General features: G+C 37.9%; 1 protein-coding gene across 11 annotated transcripts in view; it reads left to right on the top strand.

Moving 5' to 3' along the window:
* The window catches only part of NUMB (NUMB endocytic adaptor protein), a 183,824-nt gene that overhangs the window by 69,273 nt on the left and 92,096 nt on the right, over positions 1-22,455 (top strand). For 10 of the 11 annotated variants that reach the window (XM_059914589.1, XM_059914591.1, XM_059914588.1 and 7 more), the window contains one exon: positions 10,920-11,004. The exons of the other annotated variant lie outside the window; for it this stretch is intronic. The gene's annotated coding sequence lies outside the window, so the exon portion shown is untranslated. The remainder of the gene's footprint in view (positions 1-10,919; positions 11,005-22,455) is intronic. 11 annotated transcript variants of the gene reach the window in all.

The raw sequence follows: 22,455 nt of genomic DNA, 5'->3' as shown, positions 1-22,455 counted from the left end.
ACTAGAGAAAAGCCCGTGTGCAGCAACAAAGACCCAACGCAGCCAAAAATGAATGAATGAATAAATAAATAAATAAATTTATTTTAAAAAATAATAAAGCAATATTATAAACGATTTAAAGCATATATTAATCGTTGTAGTGAACTTGATGTATGGGTATCCTGCCTTCATGCAGCTTATATTCTTGTAGGGAGGAGAGATACCAAGAACGTGACAGTAGAGGAGACGTACAGGGTATTATGAGCTTATTATAGAGATTTAGTTCAGATGATGGGGGTGGTCAAGGATAGCTACTTTGAGGAAGTGATATTTGACCAGAGCTCTGAAGGATGAATAGAATTATTTAATATCTCTGAACCAGAATTTTCCCATGTGTTATATACTAATAATAGAAGCAATAATAGAAGGATTAAATGAGCTCTAATTGACAAATGTGTTCAGTGAATGGTAGGCCTTTTTACTATTGTACAACTATAAACCGTGAACTCTGCTCTCAAGGTATCTAAGCTCTATAGGACATGACATATACCAATAGTTACAATATATAACTATCTCATTTGTAAACTTCTACATTTTGTCAGGCTTAACAACCAAACTTCTGATTTACCCCCTTCAGCCTACTCCACCTTCTGTCTTCTGCATCACAGTAAATGGCAACTCCATTCTTGCGATTGCTCAGCCCAGCAACCTTAAGGTCATTTTTCATTCTTCACTTTCTCTCACTCTGTACATTCAATTCATCAGCAAAATCCTGTCAGCTCCATTCTTAAGATATATCTTAAGATACATGTCCTGGAAAATGACTGTGGATTATTGTAAATTTATTCATTTGATGATTTCTCATGCAACTGCTGCTCCAGGTGTGGTCTCTTCTTGAGCTGAGGGCACAGATAGAAAGTGGACTACCTATCTCTCTGACCTATCTTATCTCCACTGCTATCACTCTGGTCCAAGCCACTATCACGCCTCACCTGGATTAGTTTAATAGCCTCCTAACTAGTTCCAGCTTTATGATCTGTTTACCTACAGTAACCAAAATGATCCTTTAAAAATATGAATCTCTTTATTCCTCTGCTCAGAACCTTCCAGTGGCTTGTCTTATTAAGAACAGAAGACCAAGATTTATTGTATTTCTGATAAATAGACCAAATATCCTGTGAAACCCTTTGAAGCACTTGGCTTCCTTTCTGACTTCAGTTTCTACCTTCCCTTCACTGTGGGAGCTGCAGCCACATCATCTCCTTGCTCTTCTCTAGCACAGGGAACATAGTTCTGCCTCAGGACTGGTGCACTTGTTCCTTTGACCTGGAATGTTCTCTCCCACCTCTCTACTTGGGCTTACCCTCTCGCTACTCAATACCTTCAGAATTGTCTACTCAAGTATAACCTAATGAGCAAAGCCTTCCTTTACCACTTTATTTAAAAGAGAGTCCTTTCTAGCTACCCTCCAACCCCAACACTTTCTTTCCTCTCACCATGTTTGATTTTTCTTCATAACATAACATATTATATATTTGTTTCTTTATTATTTTCACAGTCTCCCCAAATAGAATACACCACCAGGAGGATAGGGACTTTGGTTCATTCTCTGCCTTATTTCCACAGTCTAGAAGAGTATCTGTCCTATAATTGGTCCCCAATTCATATGATATGTTTTCTGGTTCAAATTACAATGTTTTTTACAAACTGCATTAAAAAATAATTCTAGAATTAAGAAGCAGCACTTAGATGTTTTTGTCTAATATAGGAAGAGGAACTGTTACTCTTTTGAGACATGTTTTTGGATTAAGATTTAGAAACATGTGTTTCTTTTTTAATTGAAATATAGCTGACAAACAGTATTACATTAGCTTCAGGTATACTGCATAGTGATTTGATACTTGCGTACGTTATGAAATGATCACCACGATAAGTCTAGTCCCTATACAAAGTTATTGTAATATATTTTTAAAATGTATTTAATTGATTAATTTATTTATTTTTGGCTGTGTTGGGTCTTCGTTGCTACATGCAGGCTTTCTCTAGTTGAGGCGAGCGGGGGCTACTCTTGGTTGCAGTGTGAGGGCTTCTCATTGTGGGTTCTCTTGCTGCGGAGCATGGACTCTAGGCATGCAGGCTTCAGTAGTTGTGGCACATGGGGTCGGTGGTTGTGGCTTGTGGGCTCTAGAGTGCAGGCTCAGTAGTTGTGGCACATGGGCTTAGTTGCTCTGCGGCATGTGGGATCTTCCTGGACCAGGGATTGAACCCTTGTCCTCTGCATTGGCAGACAGATTCTTAACCACTGTGCCACCTGGGAAGTCCTATAATATTATTGACCATATTCCTTATGCTGTATGTTATATCGCTGCAGCTTGTATATTTTCTAACTGGAGGTATGTACTTCTTCATCCCTTTCATCCCTTTCTCTACCTCCACCCAAAATGTGGGTTTCTTGATAGTTCAGGTAGGTGAGTTGATAACTGGGTAAAATGCTATACACAAAGGGCAAACATATATGGTTCCATGCCTACTTGATCCTGGAGAGAAGTCTTTTTGGCCTGTTGTAAGTATCCTCATTGGGTCTGGTCTTTTTTTCTTTTTTCTTTTTTTTAACAGACTTTATTTTTAAGAGCAGTTTTAGATTCACAGCAAAATTGAGCAGAAAGTACAGGGAGTTCATATATTCCCTCTGCCCCCACATATACACAACCTCCCCGACTAGTAATATTTGGCACTGGAGTGGTGCCTTTGTTACAATCAATGAACCTAAATTGCATATCATTATTACCTCAAGTCTGTAGTTTACATTAGGGTTCACTCTTGGTTTTGTACATTCTATGGGTTTTGGCAAATATATAGCATATCCAACATTAGAGTATCATATAGAATAGTTTCATTGTCCTGACATTTTCTGTGTTCTGCCTCTTTATCCCTCAAAACCCTCTAGTCCCTGGCAACCACTGGCAATCTTTTTAGTGTCTCCATATTTTTGCCTTTTCCAGAATGTCATAGAGTTGGAATCATACAGTATGTTTAGATTGGCTTCTTTCACTTAGTAATATGCACTTAAGGTTTCCCCATGTCTTTTCATGGCTTGATAACTCATTTCTTTTTAGTGCTGAATATTATTCCATTCTTTAGATGTATCACAGTTTACTATTTATCCAGTCATCTGTTAAAGGACATCTTGGTTGTTTCCAAGTTTTGGCAGTTATGAAGTAAGCTTTTATAAACAACCATGTGCAGGTTTTTGTGTGGAGTTTTCAGCTCCTTTGGGTAAATACCTGGGAGGAGGGAATTGCTGGATTGTAAGGTAACAATACGTTTAGTTTTGTAAGAAGCTGCCAAACTCTTCCAAAGTGGCTGTACCATTTTGCATTCCCAGTAACAATGAATGAAAATAACTGTTGTTCCGCATCCTTGCCAGAATTTGGTGTTGTCAGTGTTCTGGATTTTAGTCATTCCAATAGGTGTGTAGTGGTATTTCATTGTCATTTTAATTTGCAGTTCCCCAATGGCATATGATTTTGAACATCTTTTCATGAGCTTATTTGCCATCTGTATATCTTCCTTTTTGTTTAGAAATTTATTTATTTATTTATTTATTTATTTTTTGGCTGTGTTGGATCTTCGTTGCTGCGCGCGGGCTTTCTCTGGTTGCAGTGAGCGGGGGCTACTCTTTGTTGTGGTGCGTGGACTTCTCATTGCAGTGGCTTCTCTTGTTGCCAAGCATGGGCTCTAGGCATGAGGGCTTCAGTAGTTGTGGTGCGCGGGCTCAGTAGTTGTGGCTCGCGGGCTCTAGAGTGCAGGCTCAGTAGTTGTTCACGGGCTTAGTTGCTCCGCGGCATGTGGGATTTTCCCAGACCAGGGCTCAAACCCGTGTCCCCTGCATTGGCAGGTGGATTCTTAACCACTGCGCCACCAGGGAAGTCCTGTATATCTTCTTTGTTGAGATATCTGTTCAAGTCTTTTGCCCATTTTTTAAATTGAATTGTTAGTTTTAAGAGTTCTTTGTATATATATTTTAAAATATTTATTTATTTATTTTGGCTGCGAAGGGTCTTAGTTGCAGCATGCTGGATCTTTGTTGCAGCATGCAGGATCTTTAGTTGGGGCATGTGGGCTCTTAGTTGCAGCATGCAGTCTTCTTAGTTGCGGCATGCAAGCTCTTAGTTGCGACATGCATGTGGGATCTAGTTCCCCAACCAGGGATTGAACCCAGGCCCCCTGCATTGGGAGCGTGGAGTCTTACCCACTGGACCACCAGGGAAGTCCCTCTTTGTATATTTTGGATAACAGTCCCTTGTCAGATGTGTCTTTTGGAAATATTTTTTCCCATTCTGTAGATTGTATTCTCTTCTCTTGACAGTGTCTTATACAGAGCAGAAGTTTTTAATTTTAATGAAGTCTAGCTCATCAGTTATTTCTTTCACAGATCATGTCTTTGGTTTATTTTAAGAGTGATTATCATACCCAAGAGTATCTAGATTTTTTTTTTCTGTGTTATCTTCTACAAGTTTTATAGTTTAGCAGTTTACATCTAGGTTTCTGATGCATTTTGAATTAATTTTTGTGAAGGGTGTAAAGTGTGTGTCTAAATTAATTTTTTTGCATGTAGCTGTCCAGTTGTTCCAATATCATTTATTAAGAAGACTATCTTTTCTCCATTATAGTGCCTTTGCTCTTTTGTCGAAGATCAGTTAACAATGTTTATGTGGGTCCATTTGGGGCTTTAAATTTTAGAATGAGTTTGTTGATGTCTGCAAAACAACTTGCTAGGATTTTGATTGGAACTGTATTGAATCTATAGATCAAGTAGGGAAGAATTGATACCTCAACAATATTGAGTCTTCCTATCCATGAACATGGATTATCTCTCCATTTATTTAGTTTATCTTTGACTTTGCTCATCAGAATTTTGTAGTTTTCAAGATCTTGTATGTATTTTGTTAGATTTGCCATAAATTATACCTAAGTATTTAATTTTTTAGGTGCTAATGTAAATGTATTATTTTTAATTTCAAATTTCACTTGTTCATTGCTGATATAAGAAAGTGATTGACTTTTGTATATTAACCTTGTATCCTGCAACCTTGCTATAGTTAATTGCTTATTAGTTCCAGGAGTTTTTTTGGCCGGACTCTTTTGGATTTTCTATATAGATGATCATATCATCTGCGAACAAAGACAGTTTTATTTTGTCCTTCCTATTCTGTATACCTTTTATCTCCTTCTCTTGTCTTATTCCATTAACTAGCATTTCCTAGTTAATGATGTTAACTAAGAGTTATATGATGTTACAAAGGAGTGGTAAGAGGAGACATCTTTGCCTTGTTCCTTTTTTTTTTTTTTTTAATATTTATTTATTTGGCTGCCCTGGGTCTTCAGTTGCAGCATGCGGGCACATGCATGGGATCTTCAGTTGCAGCATGCTGAATCTTTAGTTGCGGCATGTGGATTTTTAGTTGTGGCATGTGGATTTTTAGTTGTGGCATGTGGAATCTTTTAGTGGTGGCATGCAGGATCTTTTAGTTGTGGCATGCAGGATCTAGTTGCCTGACCAGGGATAGAACCCGGGCCCCCTGAATTGAGAGCACGGAGTCTTAACTGCTGGACCACCAGGGAAGTCCCTTTGCCTTGTTCTTGATCTTTTCAGGAAGCCTTCTAGTTTCTCATGATTAAGTAAAATGTCAGCTGTAGGTTTTTGTAGATGTTCTTTATTAAGTTGAGGAAATTCCTCTCTACTCCTAGCTTGCTGAGAATTTTTATCATGAATGAGTGTTGCATTTTGTCAAATGCCTTTTCTTTATCTCTTGGTATGATCATGTGACTTTTCTTTTCAACCTGTTAATGTGATGGATTGCATTAAATGATTTTCAAATGTTGAATCAGCCGTGCATACCTGAGAATAATCCCACTTGTTTGTGGTGTATAATTCTTATTATACATTGTTGGATTTGATTTGCTACTATTCCTGGTCACATTTTTATTAATAGTTTCATTGGACCCTTTCATGGCATGGTGATCAAGTATTCAGTTGAAGCTTTGAAAAATAGTATATATATGGGATGACAGCATTGAAGTCAGATTTATTTTCCCTCCATAGGCTGAATTGGTTAAATCTAGCAAGATAGAATTTAGAACACATTATGTAAAGATTTTTTGAGAATCAGCTTAATATGTGCAGTTAATGGCACAAACTAACTGCCTGCCTGTTTTTTAATTCCAGCTCTATCACTTAGAAGCTTTGTAACCTTGAGCAGGTTGTTTAACCTCTTCATTTCTCAATTTCTTCATCTATAAAAGGGATGTACTAATGGTACTTATCATGTAGGGTTGTTTTGAAGTATAAAAGAAGTAATATACATAAGCCATTTAAAACAATACCTGGGACATGGTAAGGGCTGATTAACTGGTACCTGTGGTTATTATAAAGTTCTGCACTTAGGTTCAAACAAACTCAGTTGTTTAGGATTTGAGTGGTATGATCTAGCACAACTGAGAAAGATTAGCTAGCTTAGTCTTTTGTTGATTATAAACGTAGGGGAGTGATAGTGTGATTTGGTTAGGATTAAAGGCCTAAAAGAGTGGTTAACAGCCCTGATATTGCCTCTATCAATTTCCCACTAAAATCATTTGAAGAAAAAAAGAAATTTAATATTTTGAGTTTGAGATTGATGGAAAGCCCTTTGCCAGAATCTAGGAAAGATATGTAATTACTTACAAAGTAGAGGATCTGGATTGAGAAAAACCAACCTAAATATTTCTAGATTTTGGCTAAGATTCAGTGAAAGAAGGAAGGAAAATGTTTTATGACTTTTTTCTCATGGTCTGTCCCTGGGCCTGTAGACATAAGGTTAGCACCAACTGAAAAATTGGATTGCTCTTCTTCTCTCCTAATGACTTTCAAACTTAAAAAAATTATTCATATAAAAGGAAGCTTTCTTTTTTCAGTGAGACCTAAACTGGACATGCTATACAATATTGCAAACTATCTTGTTGAATTTTTTCTATAACTTTCATCTTTTAACTAACTATACAGTTTACTTAGGTTTATAGTTTATCTCTCCCACAACTAGAATTGTAAGTCCCATGAAGGCTTTTTTTCACTGAAGCACCTACAACAGTGCCTGGGACAACATAGACACTCAGTGAATGTTTGCTGAATGAATTGGATGAACAAAATCTCAGACTGAAGCTCAATATATTATATCAGTAAAAGCAATAGCAACTTGAATTCAAGTCAGGGCAGGGACCTGGAGTTCTACCCACTGGGTCCTGCCCTCTTCTACCCTGTGGCATCTCTCTAAGTAGCATAGTTTGAAAACTATTTTACAAGTAATATCTGTTGCTGGAGTAGGGTTTTCCCATTTCATTTTATCCTTCTTTCTATATCTAGAAACAGTAATTCCCAGAAAACAGCTGGGCCTCAGTGGGATGGTGGTAGATACATGTGATTGGCTACAGAAAGGCTCATTTCTTGTGGGAAATATACTTACTAAACTGTGAAGTTGTATTACAATCACTGGTTGAGAGAGAACCCCTGGTAGCATTGCATGTGATATCAGTGCAGAATATCAGAGAACACTGTCATGCTAATGTTTTAGATACTAAACGAAACAAAACAAAAAATCAGCAAAGAAAATCAATAAAGTTGGGATAAAACCCTAAAATATAAACAGAAACAAATAAACCTAACTGTGTTTCAAATTAATAACATAATTTAAATAACATAATATAAACAAATTAATAGCATAAACACACAAATTAATAAACCTGTGTTTCAAATTAATAACATAAACACACTGAAGGGAGAAAGTAAGCCAAATAACTTTTGAGCATCCTATACTTTGAAATTCAAGATAAAAAGAGCTGTAAACAAATAACAAACCCTAATTTGTAGGCTGTTTTTTGTAATGGTGTAAATTGGTAATTTTGAAACTATTTTCTATCTATTTTAGGACTCAACAAATGAATGAGTGTATTGAGGAAAATGGGAGCCAGGTTTTTCATTGTTGGAGAAGGGAGTTTTAGATATAAGGAAGAAAAGACTCCAATGAACCCTGTGACGCTGGATTTGAATTGGAGGTTATGAACTCATGGTTTTTAACATTTATTTATATAAAGACAGAGAAACATACATGTATGCATGTATACACTTACGTATCTTTCTCTTAGAGACATATGTGTATATTTGTATGTATACATATATATGTGTATGCATATGCGTAGATGTGTGTATTTGTGTATATTCCAGCTTTGTTTGCTAAGAGGCCTAGAAGCAGTTACAGTGAACACACCTAACTCCCATATGCTGGTTTCAAAACCATTCTCCACTTAAAGGAAACCACAGCTCCTTGGAGAAATGGCTGATCCCAGGAGGAACTGGATCAGGGAAAGTACAAGAGGAGGCTGGAGCATATTATTGTTTCAGAAAGTAAGGAGATAGTCAAAGAATGGTGGGGACAGTCAAAAGGAACAAGAACCAGTTTGGAGAAGCATCCACTGGCCAAATGAATAATGATAGTTATAGATTATAACCCACTGAAAAAATAAGAACCATACAAATATAAGTAAGTGAATGAATAAATTACTAAGTTGGGGAGAAGTGAAAGTTATTCATTAAAATGGCTAATAGGCGTAGAACTGTTGGAATTAGAAAATGACCATTTTGGAACAATTAAAATAGTACTTTCGCACGAGAATCTTCTGCAGGTACCAAAACTATGGGGTAAAAGTTTGATGAGGAATATATTTACGTAGTCTCAAGACAGTTCCTAACAAAATATTTACTTATTACAAAGAGAAAAACAATAACTTCACAGGGGGGAAACTTGGCAGATACTCCTTAGCCAAGTGATCAAAGTTAGCATCACTGGTAATAGAACCCACTAGCCTCTTGCAGCTTTTGATACGATGCAGTGAGAAGCACCCACCATGACTTTGTGACATTCCTACAAAAAATGCATAGCCTGAATTTAAACATGAGAGACCATTAGACAAACCTCAATTGAGGATCATTCTACAAAATAAATGGTCTGTGTTCTTTAAAAATATCAGACTTAAAAGACATAGACTAAGGAACTGTTCCAGATGGTAGGATTCTAAAGAGACATTACCACTAAATGCAGTACATGATCCGGAATTGAATTCTGGACTGGGGAGATCAGAGGACATTTTTAAATGGACATTTAAAGGACATTTAATGGCTTTATAGGATATTTTTAAGGCAGTTAATGACATTTGAATATGGGCTGTAATTATATAGTAGAAATTTGAACATTGACACAATACTGATTTGGTTAGCTATACTGTAGTTATCTAAGTGAAAGTCTGTGTTCCTAGGAAACTACATGAAAATATTGAGGGCCGAAATGCTATAGTGTCTGCAGCTCACTCTCACGTGGTTCAGAAAAAAATGTGTGAGGAGGAAAGAGACTGACAAAGCAAATGGGGTAAAATGTAAATAATTAGTGATATTTGCAAATTTTCTCTAAGTTACATAAAAAATTTAGGTAAAAAATTTACCTAAAAATTCCTACATTAAAATATTTGAGTTGTGATTGAACCGACTTGACCTTATCCGTGAATGGTAGAACTCATGAAAAGGACAAAAAAATTATTCTCATCATTTAGAGAAAGTAGAGTAGTGAAGGAAATGCTGATCAGGTAGAAAAACTCCAAATTGTTAAGATACAGAGTCAAAGGACCTGATTTTTTTTGTTTGGATTTCCGTCCTGGCTTATAACCTCGAGCACCTCATGTCCTATGTTCATTTCCTTAAACTTTTATAAAATAGGTAGTTTAAGGATTTCCTGAACATTTCCTATATAGCTAATAAGTTTTCTTTAAAAAGGTGCTTTGTAAAAATTAGATGGCCTTTGTTCTAGACAGATAATTTTACAAATTTATTAAGAAAATTTGAAGGCCATTTTTGCAATTATTTGTTAAAAGGGGATATTTTGGGGGATGGAAGTTCTTTCCTTATTAAATCTTTGAGCTACAATGAACACACAGTCATTTTAATAATTATTTTTATGTAATATGTCATTTTAATAATTAATATAATTCATATTTTAGACTAGTAACCTTCATAAAGACTCACCTTGATGATAGTATTGATGAGCTGTTTAAAAAAATTATCCTATAGGATTTTTGTATAATATAATTCCTATTTTTCCTTTTTTAAAATGGTCATTGTATTGTATTGCTAAAATCACCCCCACCAAAGAAACACCTAACCTTATCACAGATGGACGTATTATTGGTAAATGCAGGTATTGATAGAAATCTCATTATTCATTGTAAAATTATTTTATTGAGATTCTAAAGACAGCAGTAGTGACAGTTTCACTTGTTTTGACTAGTGTAAAATGCCTGGTGTAAAGGGACACAATCACTCTTTGGTGGTAACGATAGTTGTACCCTACTTTGATGACATGTCTATTTCTTTCTGTTTTTCTCTTAAAAAAATTTCTTCCTACCAGTGCCAGGAATCACTCCTTCTTGACACCACTCTTCCTGTTTTGGGCCCCTTGAATACTACTAGTCTCAGAAAGTGTATGCGTGGAATGGGATTCGTGGGAGTCATCAACAAACAACGTCTTATCTATTTGTCTCTTTCTCTATGTATATATGGTATTTTATATTTCAAAGATTCAGTAATTTACCTCTAGGCATTTGACTTTTATCCAGGGGAATTATTTATTATGAATTAGAGGGTATTCTGTTTGTATGTGAGTCTTATAGTTGCTGTGGAGACTTAGAGTGGTCATCTTCGTTATTTACAATAAAGCCCTGATTTCTGGGGGAAATTGTGAACCTCCTTTTTTTATTTTGTGTATCTGTTGTTTTGTTTGGATTTACATATCAATCTAATGTAGCAATAATTATATTACCAACAACAATTTTGTGAGATGTTTATTATTCTCATTTTACAGATGAGGAAACTGAGGCTTGGTGAAGTTACGAAACTTGTCCAAAGTCACACAGCTTGTAAAGGGCACAGTCAAGATTCAGAGCCAGGTCTGTCCAACTTCAGAACTCTTAATCATGGCCATGAAACTTTGAAATAGCTGTGAAGTATCAACCTATGATAAGTTGTATTGATATTAATATTGCTTAACTGTCGTTTAACTCTTATTGATAATTTTTTTAATGGTGAGTTTTTTCATCCATAGTAATTTTGTGTATCTTTTAAATATTGTGAAAAGAAATATAATATAGTGATTGAGGGTCTGGGCTCTGGAGACAGCTACCTGGGTATGAATCACTAAGCGTCTCCACTTACTTGTGTGACGTTGGGAAAGTTACTTAACTTTTCTGTACCTCAGTTTTCCTATCTGTAAAATGGTGATAGTAATATTATCCACCTGATAAGGGTTATTGTGATGATTAAATGATTTACTGTATACAAAGCACTTACAACAGTGCCTGCCACACACTAAGCATTCAATAATTGTTAACTATTAGTATTATCATCTCCTAGCAACCAGTAAAACAGATGATCATTATTTTTAATACTCTATTAGGAAATTTGGATAAAGTAAAGCTTAAGCAGCTCATGAAATCTATGTAAACCAAAATTAAAATTGAATAAGTTAGACCTAAAGAAAATAATTCATTTGATCAAGTTCAGATCTATTATAAAAGCAAACTGGGCAACTGCTTATCGGTCTCACATGTACAAAGGGTATTGTATGTGTAAGCACCACACGTAGTAGGTCCACTAGAGGTACTCTTTGAGCTCAATATGATCATTGTATGATGAATGTGTTTTGTCTGTTTTCCTCTTGTAAGAGGAATTTGTATTCAAAATAAATGTTTACATTTTTAGGTGACTTTTAAGGAGATGGTGTTTTGGCAATGTTCACAGATAATTATCAAGAATGAAAACTTTACGTGTTATGTAAAATGTTGGCAATATTTCATCACTTGCAGGAGTGGTTATTAGAACTTACATTGTGGTGATTGTGCACACTGAATGACCTTTGAATCAGTGGGACCACAGCACATTCAACTAGAACTCAGCCATGTACCGATCATATGCTCCTCACTCATACTTGTTCCTTGCATCTGTCAGAATTCTGAAGTGTGATATCAACTCTTGCTACAATTAGTTAAAAAGTATATATAATTAGTGCCTAATAAGTTTATACCAATTGCAAAAATTTCCATCAAAGTGAGTAATTTGAGTCAAGTTACATAAAAATTCAAAAGCTGTTATTAAAAATGGGACTTGCTTGTATATGAGCCCAAGATTCCAGAAGCTTTAATCTACACATGCATTTACTTTATTCCCTTTATTTTATGATATTGAGCCTTCCCTTCCTTGAACATAGTATATTTTTCTAGCTATTTAGATATTTAAAAATATCTTTCAGTAAAGTTTCTTTTTCTCCATAAAGGTCTCTCAAATCTTCTCTTAAATTTAATTATTAGATACTTTATTTGTTGTTACTATTGTAAATAGTATGTTTTTCGTCTTTTTTTCCATTTTCTGTTTGCTGATATAAGCTTTTTTTGGTATAGAGATCTTTGTTTAGTATCTAGTTACTAAAGTATGATGATTGTAATTGTGTCTTCCTTTCCAATGCTTACACTGTTTCTTTTTCTTGCCTTACTATGCTACTTAGGACGTTGACTACAGTATTCAATACAAGTGTTAACAGTGGGCATTCGTTTTTTGTTTCTGTTTTTTTTTTTTAATTTTTTTTAAAGATTGATTTTTTATTATTTATTTAATTTATTTTTGGCTGTGTCAGGTCTTAGTTGCAGCATACAGGCTCTTTGTTGTGGTGTGTGGACTTCTCTCTAGTTGTGGCGTGCGAGTTTTCTCTTCTCTAGTTGTGGTGCACAGGCTCCAGGGCACGTGGCCTCTGCAGTTGTGGTGCACGGGTTCCAGAGCGCATGGGCTCTGTAGTTGGCAGCACGCGGGCTCTAGTTGCGGCGTGTGGGCTTAGTTGCCACGCGGCATGTGGGATCTTAGTTCTCTGACCAGGGATCAAACCAGTGTCCCCTGCATTGTAAGGCAGATTCTTGGCCACTGGACCACCAGGGCAGTCCCAACAGTGGGCATTCTTATATTGCACTTAGTTTTTAAAAGGAAGTGCTCCTTATGTTTTACCATTAAGAAAAATCTTTGCTATAGATTTTTGATAGATACTCTGTAGGTTAAAGGCATTTCTGTTGCTATTTGGCTAAGATTTTGTATGTGTGTGAAGAATGAGTATTGAATTTTATCAGATGCTTTTCCTACGTTTGTGAGATGGTCATGTGGTTGTCCTCATTCTGTTAATATGATGAATGACATTTATCAAGTTTCTAATGTTGAATCACCCTTGCATTGCTGGGATGAACCCAACTTAATCATGATGGTCTTTTTAAAAAATATGTAGTTGAGGGACTTCCCTGGTGGTCCAAAGGTTGAGACTTCACACTTCCACTGCAGGGGGCGCAGGTTCGGTCCCTGGTCAGGGAACTAAGATCCCACATGCCATATAGAGTGGCCAAAAAAAAAAAGTATAGTTGAATTTTTAATATTTCATTTAGAATTGTTGTATGTATGTTCACAGATGAAATTGGTCCATAATTTTTATTTCTTACAGTATTGTCCTTATTTGATTTGGTATCTAGATTATGCCAACCTTAAAGAATGAGGTGGGAACTAACCCCCCCATCCCCACTTCCCAGAAGGATTTGTGTAAGACTCGAATGATAGGGCTTCCCTGGTGGCATAGTGGTTAAGAATCCGCCTGCCAACGCAGGGGACACAGGTTTGAGCCCTGGTCCGGGAAGATCCCACATGCTGTGGAGCAACTAAGCCCGTGTACCACAACTACTGAGCCTGTGCTCTAGAGCCCACAAGCCACAACTACTGAAGCCTGCGCGCCTAGAGCCCATGCTCCACAATGAGAAGCCACTGCAATAAGAAGCCCGCGCACCGCAACAAAGAGTAGTCCCCGCTCCCCACAACTAGAGAAAAGCCCGCCCACAACAATGAAGACCCAACACAGCCAAAAATAAAATAAATAAAAGAAAAAAAGAAAAGACTGGAATGATCTATTTTTTGAAAGTTTGGTTGAATTTCTGTTTGACTCTCTGGGCTTAGTGTTTTGGGGGGAGAGGTGTGAGCTTAGTGTTTTGGGGGGAGAGGTGTGAGCTTAGTGTTTTGGGGGGGAGATATGTATTTGGTTTTCTAAATGGTTTTATCTAGGATTTCTGTTTCTAGTTAAGCCAGGTTTTAGAAGGTTTTTCTCTTTTTTTTAGGAATCCATCCATTTTGTCTGCGTTTTTAAAGTATTTGGCATAAAGTTGTTTAAAGCATTCTTTTTGTTATCTTTTAAATTTCTGCTGTATAAGTATTTATCTGTCTTTTTTATTCCTCATATTTTTTGTGCCTTCCTTTTTTTCCTTCATCAGTCTTGCTAGAGATTTTATGTATTTTCTTAGCCTCATCAGAAAAACAGTGCTTGACTTTGATTTTCTCTATTGTATGTTTCCAATTTCATTAATTTCTGACCTTTTTCCTTTCTTCATTTTTAATGGAAATGCAGAATCTAACATAAGAACAGTGGGGTGTCTCCCAGTTTCCAAGGACAGACTTTCATTAGGAATTAAGAACAGCTGGAACCAGGGCTTACAATGGTACTAGGACCTTACTTCTTTCTCTTTCCTTTGAGTCTGTTTCTTTCTTTCTTGCTATCAACTGGCTTTTCTACTCTTCAGTCTACATGGCAGAAAACAGTGAAAATGAGTCTCTGAAATTTGATGTCAGTTCCAGCTTGGTGTGCTCTTGATTCCTCTAAAGATTTCAGATTTTTCCATCTGCATACTGTCTTTCAGAAAATTTTTTCTTTAGAATTCTCTTTAATGAGATTTTCTATAGTAAACTCAGTTATTTTGTCTAAAAGTCTTTATCACCCTCATTCTTGATAGATGTTTCTTTAGGTATAAAATCATGGGGTGGTAGTTATTTTCGCAGTCATTGGAAGAGGTAATTCCACTGTCTTCTGGTGTCCATTGTTGCTATTGATAAATCAGCTGCCAAATAGTTCTTCATTTAAGCAAATCTTTTTTACCTCTGACTGCTTTTGAGTTCTGTGGTTTTTGGTTTTCCGAAGTTTCATATGTTGTGCCTAGGTTCGATTTCTTTTATTTATCCTATGTGAGATTTTGACTGTGAACTGCTTATTTTCCTTGGAAAAAATATTTGTGGGTGTTCTTTGAGGCCTAAGAAGGAAATTGCATTGCTTCAAGAGGATTTACCTCTGTTTTTTTTTTTGCAGATGCCTCAGGTACTACAGTTTGGTGACTAGATTCATCCTTTGAGATTCTGGACCACCCAAAGGAAGTGAATTTGGGTTGCAATTATGTGTGTGGGCTTGCTTGTCTTCACAGTCTCTTAGGAATCCTTGTTCTCTTTTGCCACAGGAAGACAAGTTTCCTTGTAGTCCTTTGGGGATCCCATGTGGCAATGGGTGGACTAGGTTTACTTCTGGTTCACTTGTTTCCTGAGGACGAAACTTTTGGTGGGGGGTGTGTGTGTGTGTGTGTGTCCCAGCTTTATGAAGAAAGGCCTTCTGTTGGATTTTCCATGTTGGGTGGGTCTTGAACTTTGACTTCTGTTCTTTGCCAGGAGATCATCAAATCTGAAGCTCAACATTGTGAATTAGGCAGATGTCTATAGGACAAAGACAGTTTTATTAAGCCACTTATCTCTTTCTTATAGATTTTGGTCTGGTTATTCCCTTTACCATCTTTTGAGCTCCTCAATGCTTTTAATATTTTTTGAAATAAAATTTTATCCATCACTTTTAGTTGTTTTCAGTGAGAGAATTGGGTGAATAATCTAGCCTAATATGTTACTGGAGGTGGTCTTTTATTCTAATTTCCTTGGGTTTTCTTTATTCTTTTTCTGATTCCTTCAGATAGATGTTTATATCACCAGTTATTGGCCTTATTTCCTAATATAAGCATTTAGAGCTATACATTTATAAGTGGCTCATGAGGTTTGAAATGGAGTATTTTCATTATTATTAACTACACATTTTTAAGATTTTTAATTTGCTGTTGTGATTTTCAGTTATGCTTGCCTCCTTAAGCCATGACCTAGGACCCACAAGTCAATTGGAATTTTGAAGTACGTGGATTTTAAAAGATTTATCTTGGGACTTCCCTGGCGGTCCAGTGGTTAAGACTTCACCTTCCAATGCAGGGGAAGTGGGTTCGATCCCTGGTCGGGGAGCTGGGATCCCACATGCCTCGTGGCCAAAAAACCAAAAAATAAAACAGAAGCAATGTTGTAACAAATTCAATAAAGGCTTTTAAAAAATGGTCCACATCAAAAAAATCTTAAAAAAAAAATTTATCTTTTTGTTATATTTAACTCACCTTTAAAAAGAAACAGGATTTTCAATTTGTATTACAAAGCAGGACTCAACTATGCTGTATACAAGAGACACACAGGTGATATAGAAAAATAAAAGGGATAGGTGAAGATATACAAGGCAAATGGAAACACTAAGAAAGGAAGAGTTGCTCTGTGACCATTCCTTTCAGTGGCTTTTTGTCCCCTTCCTGATGGCAAACTTTAGTAAATAACTAATATTCCATATCATTGAGATGTTTTGAGGAAGTCTCAAAAAGATGGATTTTGTGTTAATAATAGAATAGTCATTTTCTTTTTCTTTATTCTCCTCCTCCCCGTTCTTTTCCTGCTCTTCTCCCTTCTCCTCTTCCTTTTTCTTTACACTTGAACATATTTGAACTGGGATGTATCTCTCATATTGAGACGCATCTTACTATTGATGATATTTCACAATTAATGAACAATTATTTAATTAACAGTTAATTTTGGCAGCATTTTTTTCTCTTTTGGAACATAAAATAATGATATATCTTGCAACTGACGGTATCTTAGCTTTGATGAAATATACATTTTTACATACATACCATGACTCTTTATCCTACCCCATCCTCTACTTGAAATGCCCCATTTTTTTGTCTCTCCCATCCTATGCTTATATCATTCAAGATCTTAATGGAGGAAATAATCCTTATTTTCTCATCCTGACTCCTCTTCTTTCAGCACTTAGCACAATACTTTGTTAGACACAGGGTTGTATTTAATTAACAATTAAGGGAAGTGTGTAGGTATAATGAATCATAGCACAGACTGTGACACATTTATATTAGTGACCAGTTTTTTAGCTTCTTGGTGAGAGGAGATTAATACCTACATTAGTTAAGATTGTTTTGGGGCTTCCCTGGTGGCGCAGTGGTTAAGAATCTGCTTGCCAATGCAGGAGACATGGGTTCGAGCCCTGCTCTGGGAAGATCCCACGTGCCGCGGAGCAACTAAGCCCGTGAGCCACAACTACTGAGCCTGCGCGTCTGGAGCCTGTGCCCCGCAACGTGAGAGGCCCGCGCACCGCGATGAAGAGTGGCCCCCGCTCGCCGCAACTAGAGAAAGCCCGCGCACAGAAACGAAGACCCAACACAGCCAAAAATAAATAAATAAATATATTAAAAAAAAAAAAAAAAAAAAAAAGATTGTTTTGAATATAAAGAACAGAGTCCAGTGTTTCCTACATTAAGCAAGTTAGAGAATTTATTAGATGGATGTTTAGTCATCTGATGATGTTCAAGAAAGAGTTTAGGGCTTCCCTGGTGGCGCAGCAGTTGAGAATCCGCCTGCCAGTGCAGGGGACACGGGTTCGAGCCCTGGTCTGGGAAGATCCCACATGCCGCGGAGCAACTAAGCCCGTGTGCCACAATTACTGAGCCTGCGCGTCTGGAGCCTGTGCTCCGCAACAAGAGAGGCCGCGATAGTGAGAGGCCCGCGCACCGCGATGAAGAGTGGCCCCCGCTCGCCGCAACTAGAGAAAGCCCTCGCACAGAAACGAAGACCCAACACAGCCATAAATAAAAAAAAAAAAAAAAAAAAAAAAAAGAAAGAGTTTAACCAATGAAACAAAAAAAGTAAGTAAAGGGAATTCCCTGGTCGTCCAGTGGTTAGGACTCTGCACTTCTACTGCAAGGGGCACAGGTTCAGTCCCTGGTCAGGGAACTAAGATCCCGCATGCTGTGTGGCATGGCCCAGAAAAACAAAACAAACAAACAAACAAAAAAACCCCAGTAATTAAAAAATATAAAGCACTGTGAAGGAAATGAAAAGAGTAGTAACAGTAAAGAATTACAGGGGAGGAAGGAGCTTCATGATGGCAGAAGAGTAAGACATGGAGATCACTTTCCTCCCCACAAATACATCAGAAATACATCTACATGTGGAACAACTCCTACAGAACACCTACTGAACGCTGGCAGAAGACCTCAGACCTCCCAAAAGGCAAGAAACTCCCCATGTACCTGGGTAGGGAAAAAGAAAAAACAGAGACAAAAGAATAAGGATGGGACCTGCACCAGTGGGAGGGAGCTGTGAAGGAGGAATGGTTTCCACACATTAGGAAGCCCCTTCGCGGGCGGAGACTGCGGGTGGCGGAAGGGGGAAGCTTCAGAGCCACAGAGGAGAGTGCAGCAACAGGGGTGCAGAGGACAAAGTGGAGAGATTCCTGCGCAGAGGATCTGTGCCCACCAGCACTCACCAGCCCGAGAGGCTTGTCTGCTCACCTGCCGGGTCAGGAGGGGGCTGGGAGCTGAGGCTCGGGCTTCGGAGGTCAGACCCCAGGGAGAGGACTGGGGTTGGCTACGTGAACACAGCCTGAAGGGGCTAGTGCGCCACAGCTAGCTGGGAGGGAGTCCGGGAAAAAGTCTGGAGCTGCCGAAGAGGCAAGAGACTTTTTCTTGCCTCTTTGTTTCCTGGTGTGCGAGGAGAGGGAATTAAGAGCGCCGCTTAAAGGAGCTCCAGAGATGGGCATGAGCCGCGGCTATCAGCGCAGACCCCAGAGACGGGCATGAGACGCTAAGGCTGCTGCTGCAGCCACCAAGAAACCTGTGTGCAAGCACAGGTCACTATCCACACCTCCCCTCCCGGGAGCCTGTGCAGCCCGCCACTGCCAGGGTCCCGTGATACAGGGACAACTTCCCCAGGAGAACACACAGCGCACCTCAGGCTGGTGCAACGTCACGCTGGGCTCTGCCACCGCAGGCTCACCCCGCACTCCGTACCCCTCCCTCCCCCTGGCCTGAGTGAGCCAGAGCCCCCTAATCAGCTGCTTCTTTAACCTCGTCCTGTCTAAGTGAAGAACAGACGCCCTCAGGCGACCTACATGCAGAGGCGGGTCCAAATCCAAAGCTGAACCCCAGAAGCTGTGCGAGCAAAGAAGAGAAAGGGAAATTTCTCGCAGCAGCCTCAGGAGCAGTGGATTAAATCTCCACAACTTGATGTACCCTGCATCTGTGGAATACCTGAATAGACAACGAATCATCCCAAATTGAGGAAGTGGACTTTGGGAGCAATGATATATATATATTTTTCCCTTTTTCTCTTTTTGTGAGTGTGTATGTGTATACTTCTGTGTGTGATTTTGTCTGTATAGCTTTGCTTTTACCATTTGTCCTAGGGTTCTGTCTGTCTGTTTTTTTTTTTAAGTATAGTTTTTAGCACTTGTTATCATTGGTGGATTTGTTTTTTGGTTTGGTTGCTCTCTTCTTTCTTTCTTTATTACTTAAAAAAATTTTTTAATAATTATTTTTTATTTTAATAACTATTTTATTTTATTTTATCTTCTTCTTTCTTTCTTTTTTTCCTTCCTTTTATTCTGAACCGTGTGGATGACAGGCTCTTGGTGCTCCAGCCAGGCGTCAGGGCTGTGCCTCTGAGGTGGGAGAGCCAAGTTCAGGACACTGGTCCACCAGAGACCTCCCAGCTCCACGTAATATCAAACGGCGAAAATCTCCCAGAGATCTCCATCTCAATGCCAAGACCCAGCTCCACTCAACGACCAGCAAGCTACAGTGCTGGACACCCTATGTCAAACAACTAGCAAGACAGGAGCACAACCCCATCCATTAGCAGAGAGGCTGCCTAAAATCATAATAAGGCCACAGACACCCCAAAGCACACCACCAGACGTGGACCTGCCCACCAGAAAGACAAGATCCAGCCTCATCCACCAGAACACAGGCACTAGTCCCCTCCACCAGGAAGCCTACACAACTCACTGAACCAACCTTAGCCACTGGGGTCAGACGCCAAAAACAATGGGAACTACGAACCTGCAGCCTGCAAAAAGGAGACCCCAAACACAGTAAGTTAAGCAAAATGAGAAGACAGAAAAACACACAGCAGATGAAGGAGCAAGGCAACAACCAGACCTAACAAATGAAGAGGAAATAGGCAGTCTACCAGAAAAAGAATTCAGAATAATGATGGTAAAGATGATCCAAGATCTTGGAAATAGAATGGAGAAAATACAAGAAACGTTTAACAAGGACCTAGAAGAACTAAAGAGCAAACAAACAATCATGAACAACACAATAAATGAAATTAAAAATTCTCTAGAAGGGATCGATAGCAGAGTAACTGAGGCAGAAGAACGGATAAGTGACCTGGAAGATAAAATAGTGGAAATAACTACTGCAGAGCAGAATAAAGAAAAAAGAATGAAAAGAATTGAGGACAGTCTCAGAGATCTCTGGGACAACATTAAACGCACCAACATTCGAATTATAGGGGTCCCAGAAGAAGAAGAGAAAAAGAAAGGGACTGAGAAAATATTTGAAGAGATTATAGTCAAAAACTTCCCTAATATGGGAAAGGAAATAGTTAATCAAGTCCCGGAAACACAAAGAGTCCCATACAGGATAAATTCAAGGAGAAACACGCCAAGACCCATATTAATCAAACTATCAAAAATTAAATACAATGAAAAAATATTAAAAGCAGCAAGGGAAAACCAACAAGTAACACACAAGGGAATCCCCATAAGGTTAACAGCTGATCTTTCAGCAGAAACTCTGCAAGCCAGAAGGGAGTGGCAGGACATATTTAAAGTGATGAAGGAGAAAAACCTACAACCAAGATTACTCTACCCAGCAAGGATCTCATTCAGATTTGACGGATAAATTAAAACCTTTACACACAAGCAAAAGCTGAGAGAATTCAGCACCACCAAACGAGCTTTACAACAAATGCTAAAGGAACTTCTCTAGGCAGGAAACACAAGAGAAGGAAAAGACCTACAATAACAAACCCAAAACAATTAAGAAAATGGTAATAGGAACATACATATCAATAATTACGTTAAATGTAAATGGATTAAATGGTCCAACCAAAAGACATAGACTGGCTGAATGGATACAAAAGCAAGACCTGTATTTATGCTGTCTACAAGAGACCCACCTCAGACCTAGGGACACATACAGACTGAAAGTGAGGGGATGGAAAAAGATATTCCATGCAAATGGAAATCAAAAGAAAGCTGGAGTAGCAATTCTCATATCAGACAAAATAGACTTTAAAACAAAGACTATTACAAGAGACAAAGAAGGACACTACATAATGATCAAGGGATCAATCCAAGAAGAAGATATAACAATTGTAAATATTTATTCACCTAAGATAAGAGCACCTCAATACATAAGGCAAATATTAACAGCCATAAAAGGGGAAATCGACAGTAACACAATCATAGTAGAGGACTTTAACACCCCACTTTCACCAATGGACAGATCATCCAAAATGAAAATAAATAAGGAAATACAAGCTTTAAATGATACATTAAACAAGATGGACTTAATTGATATTTATAGGACATTCCATCCAAAAACAACAGAATACACTTTCTTCTCAAGTGCTCATGGAACATTCTCCAGGATAGATCATATCTTGCATCACAAATCAAGCCTTGGTAAATTTAAGAAAATTGAAATCATATCAAGTATCTTTTCCGACCACAACGCTATGAGACTAGATATCAATTACAGGAAAAAAATCTGTAAAAATACAAACACATGGAGGCTAAACAGTACACTACTTAATAACCAAGAGATCACTGAAGAAATCAAAGAGGAAATCAAAAAAATACCTAGAAACAAATGACAATGAAAACACGACGACCCAAAACCTATGGGATGCAGCAAAAGCAGTTCTAAGAGGGAAGTTTATAGCAATACAATCCTACCTTAAGAAACAAGAAACATCTCAAATGAACAACCTAACCTTACACCTAAAGCAATTAGAGAAAGAAGAACAAAAAAACCCCAAAGTTAGCAGAAGGAAAGAAATCATAAAGATCAGATCAGAAATAAATGAAAAAGAAATGAAGGAAACGATAGCAAAGATCAATAAAACTAAAAGCTGGTTCTTTGAGAAGATAAACAAAATTGATAAACCATTAGCCAGACTCATCATGAAAAACAGGGAAAGGACTCAAATCAATAAAATTAGAAATGAAGAAGAAGTTACAACAGACACTGCAGAAATACAAAGGATCATGAGAGATTACTGCAAGCAACTTTATGCCAATAAAATGGACAACCTGGAAGAAATGGACAAATTCTTAGACATATACA

Source organism: Balaenoptera ricei, chromosome 2, assembly GCF_028023285.1.
Source record: "Balaenoptera ricei isolate mBalRic1 chromosome 2, mBalRic1.hap2, whole genome shotgun sequence".
Classification (NCBI taxonomy): Eukaryota; Metazoa; Chordata; class Mammalia; order Artiodactyla; family Balaenopteridae; genus Balaenoptera; species Balaenoptera ricei.
This window is presented reverse-complemented; position numbering and strand designations above follow the sequence as displayed.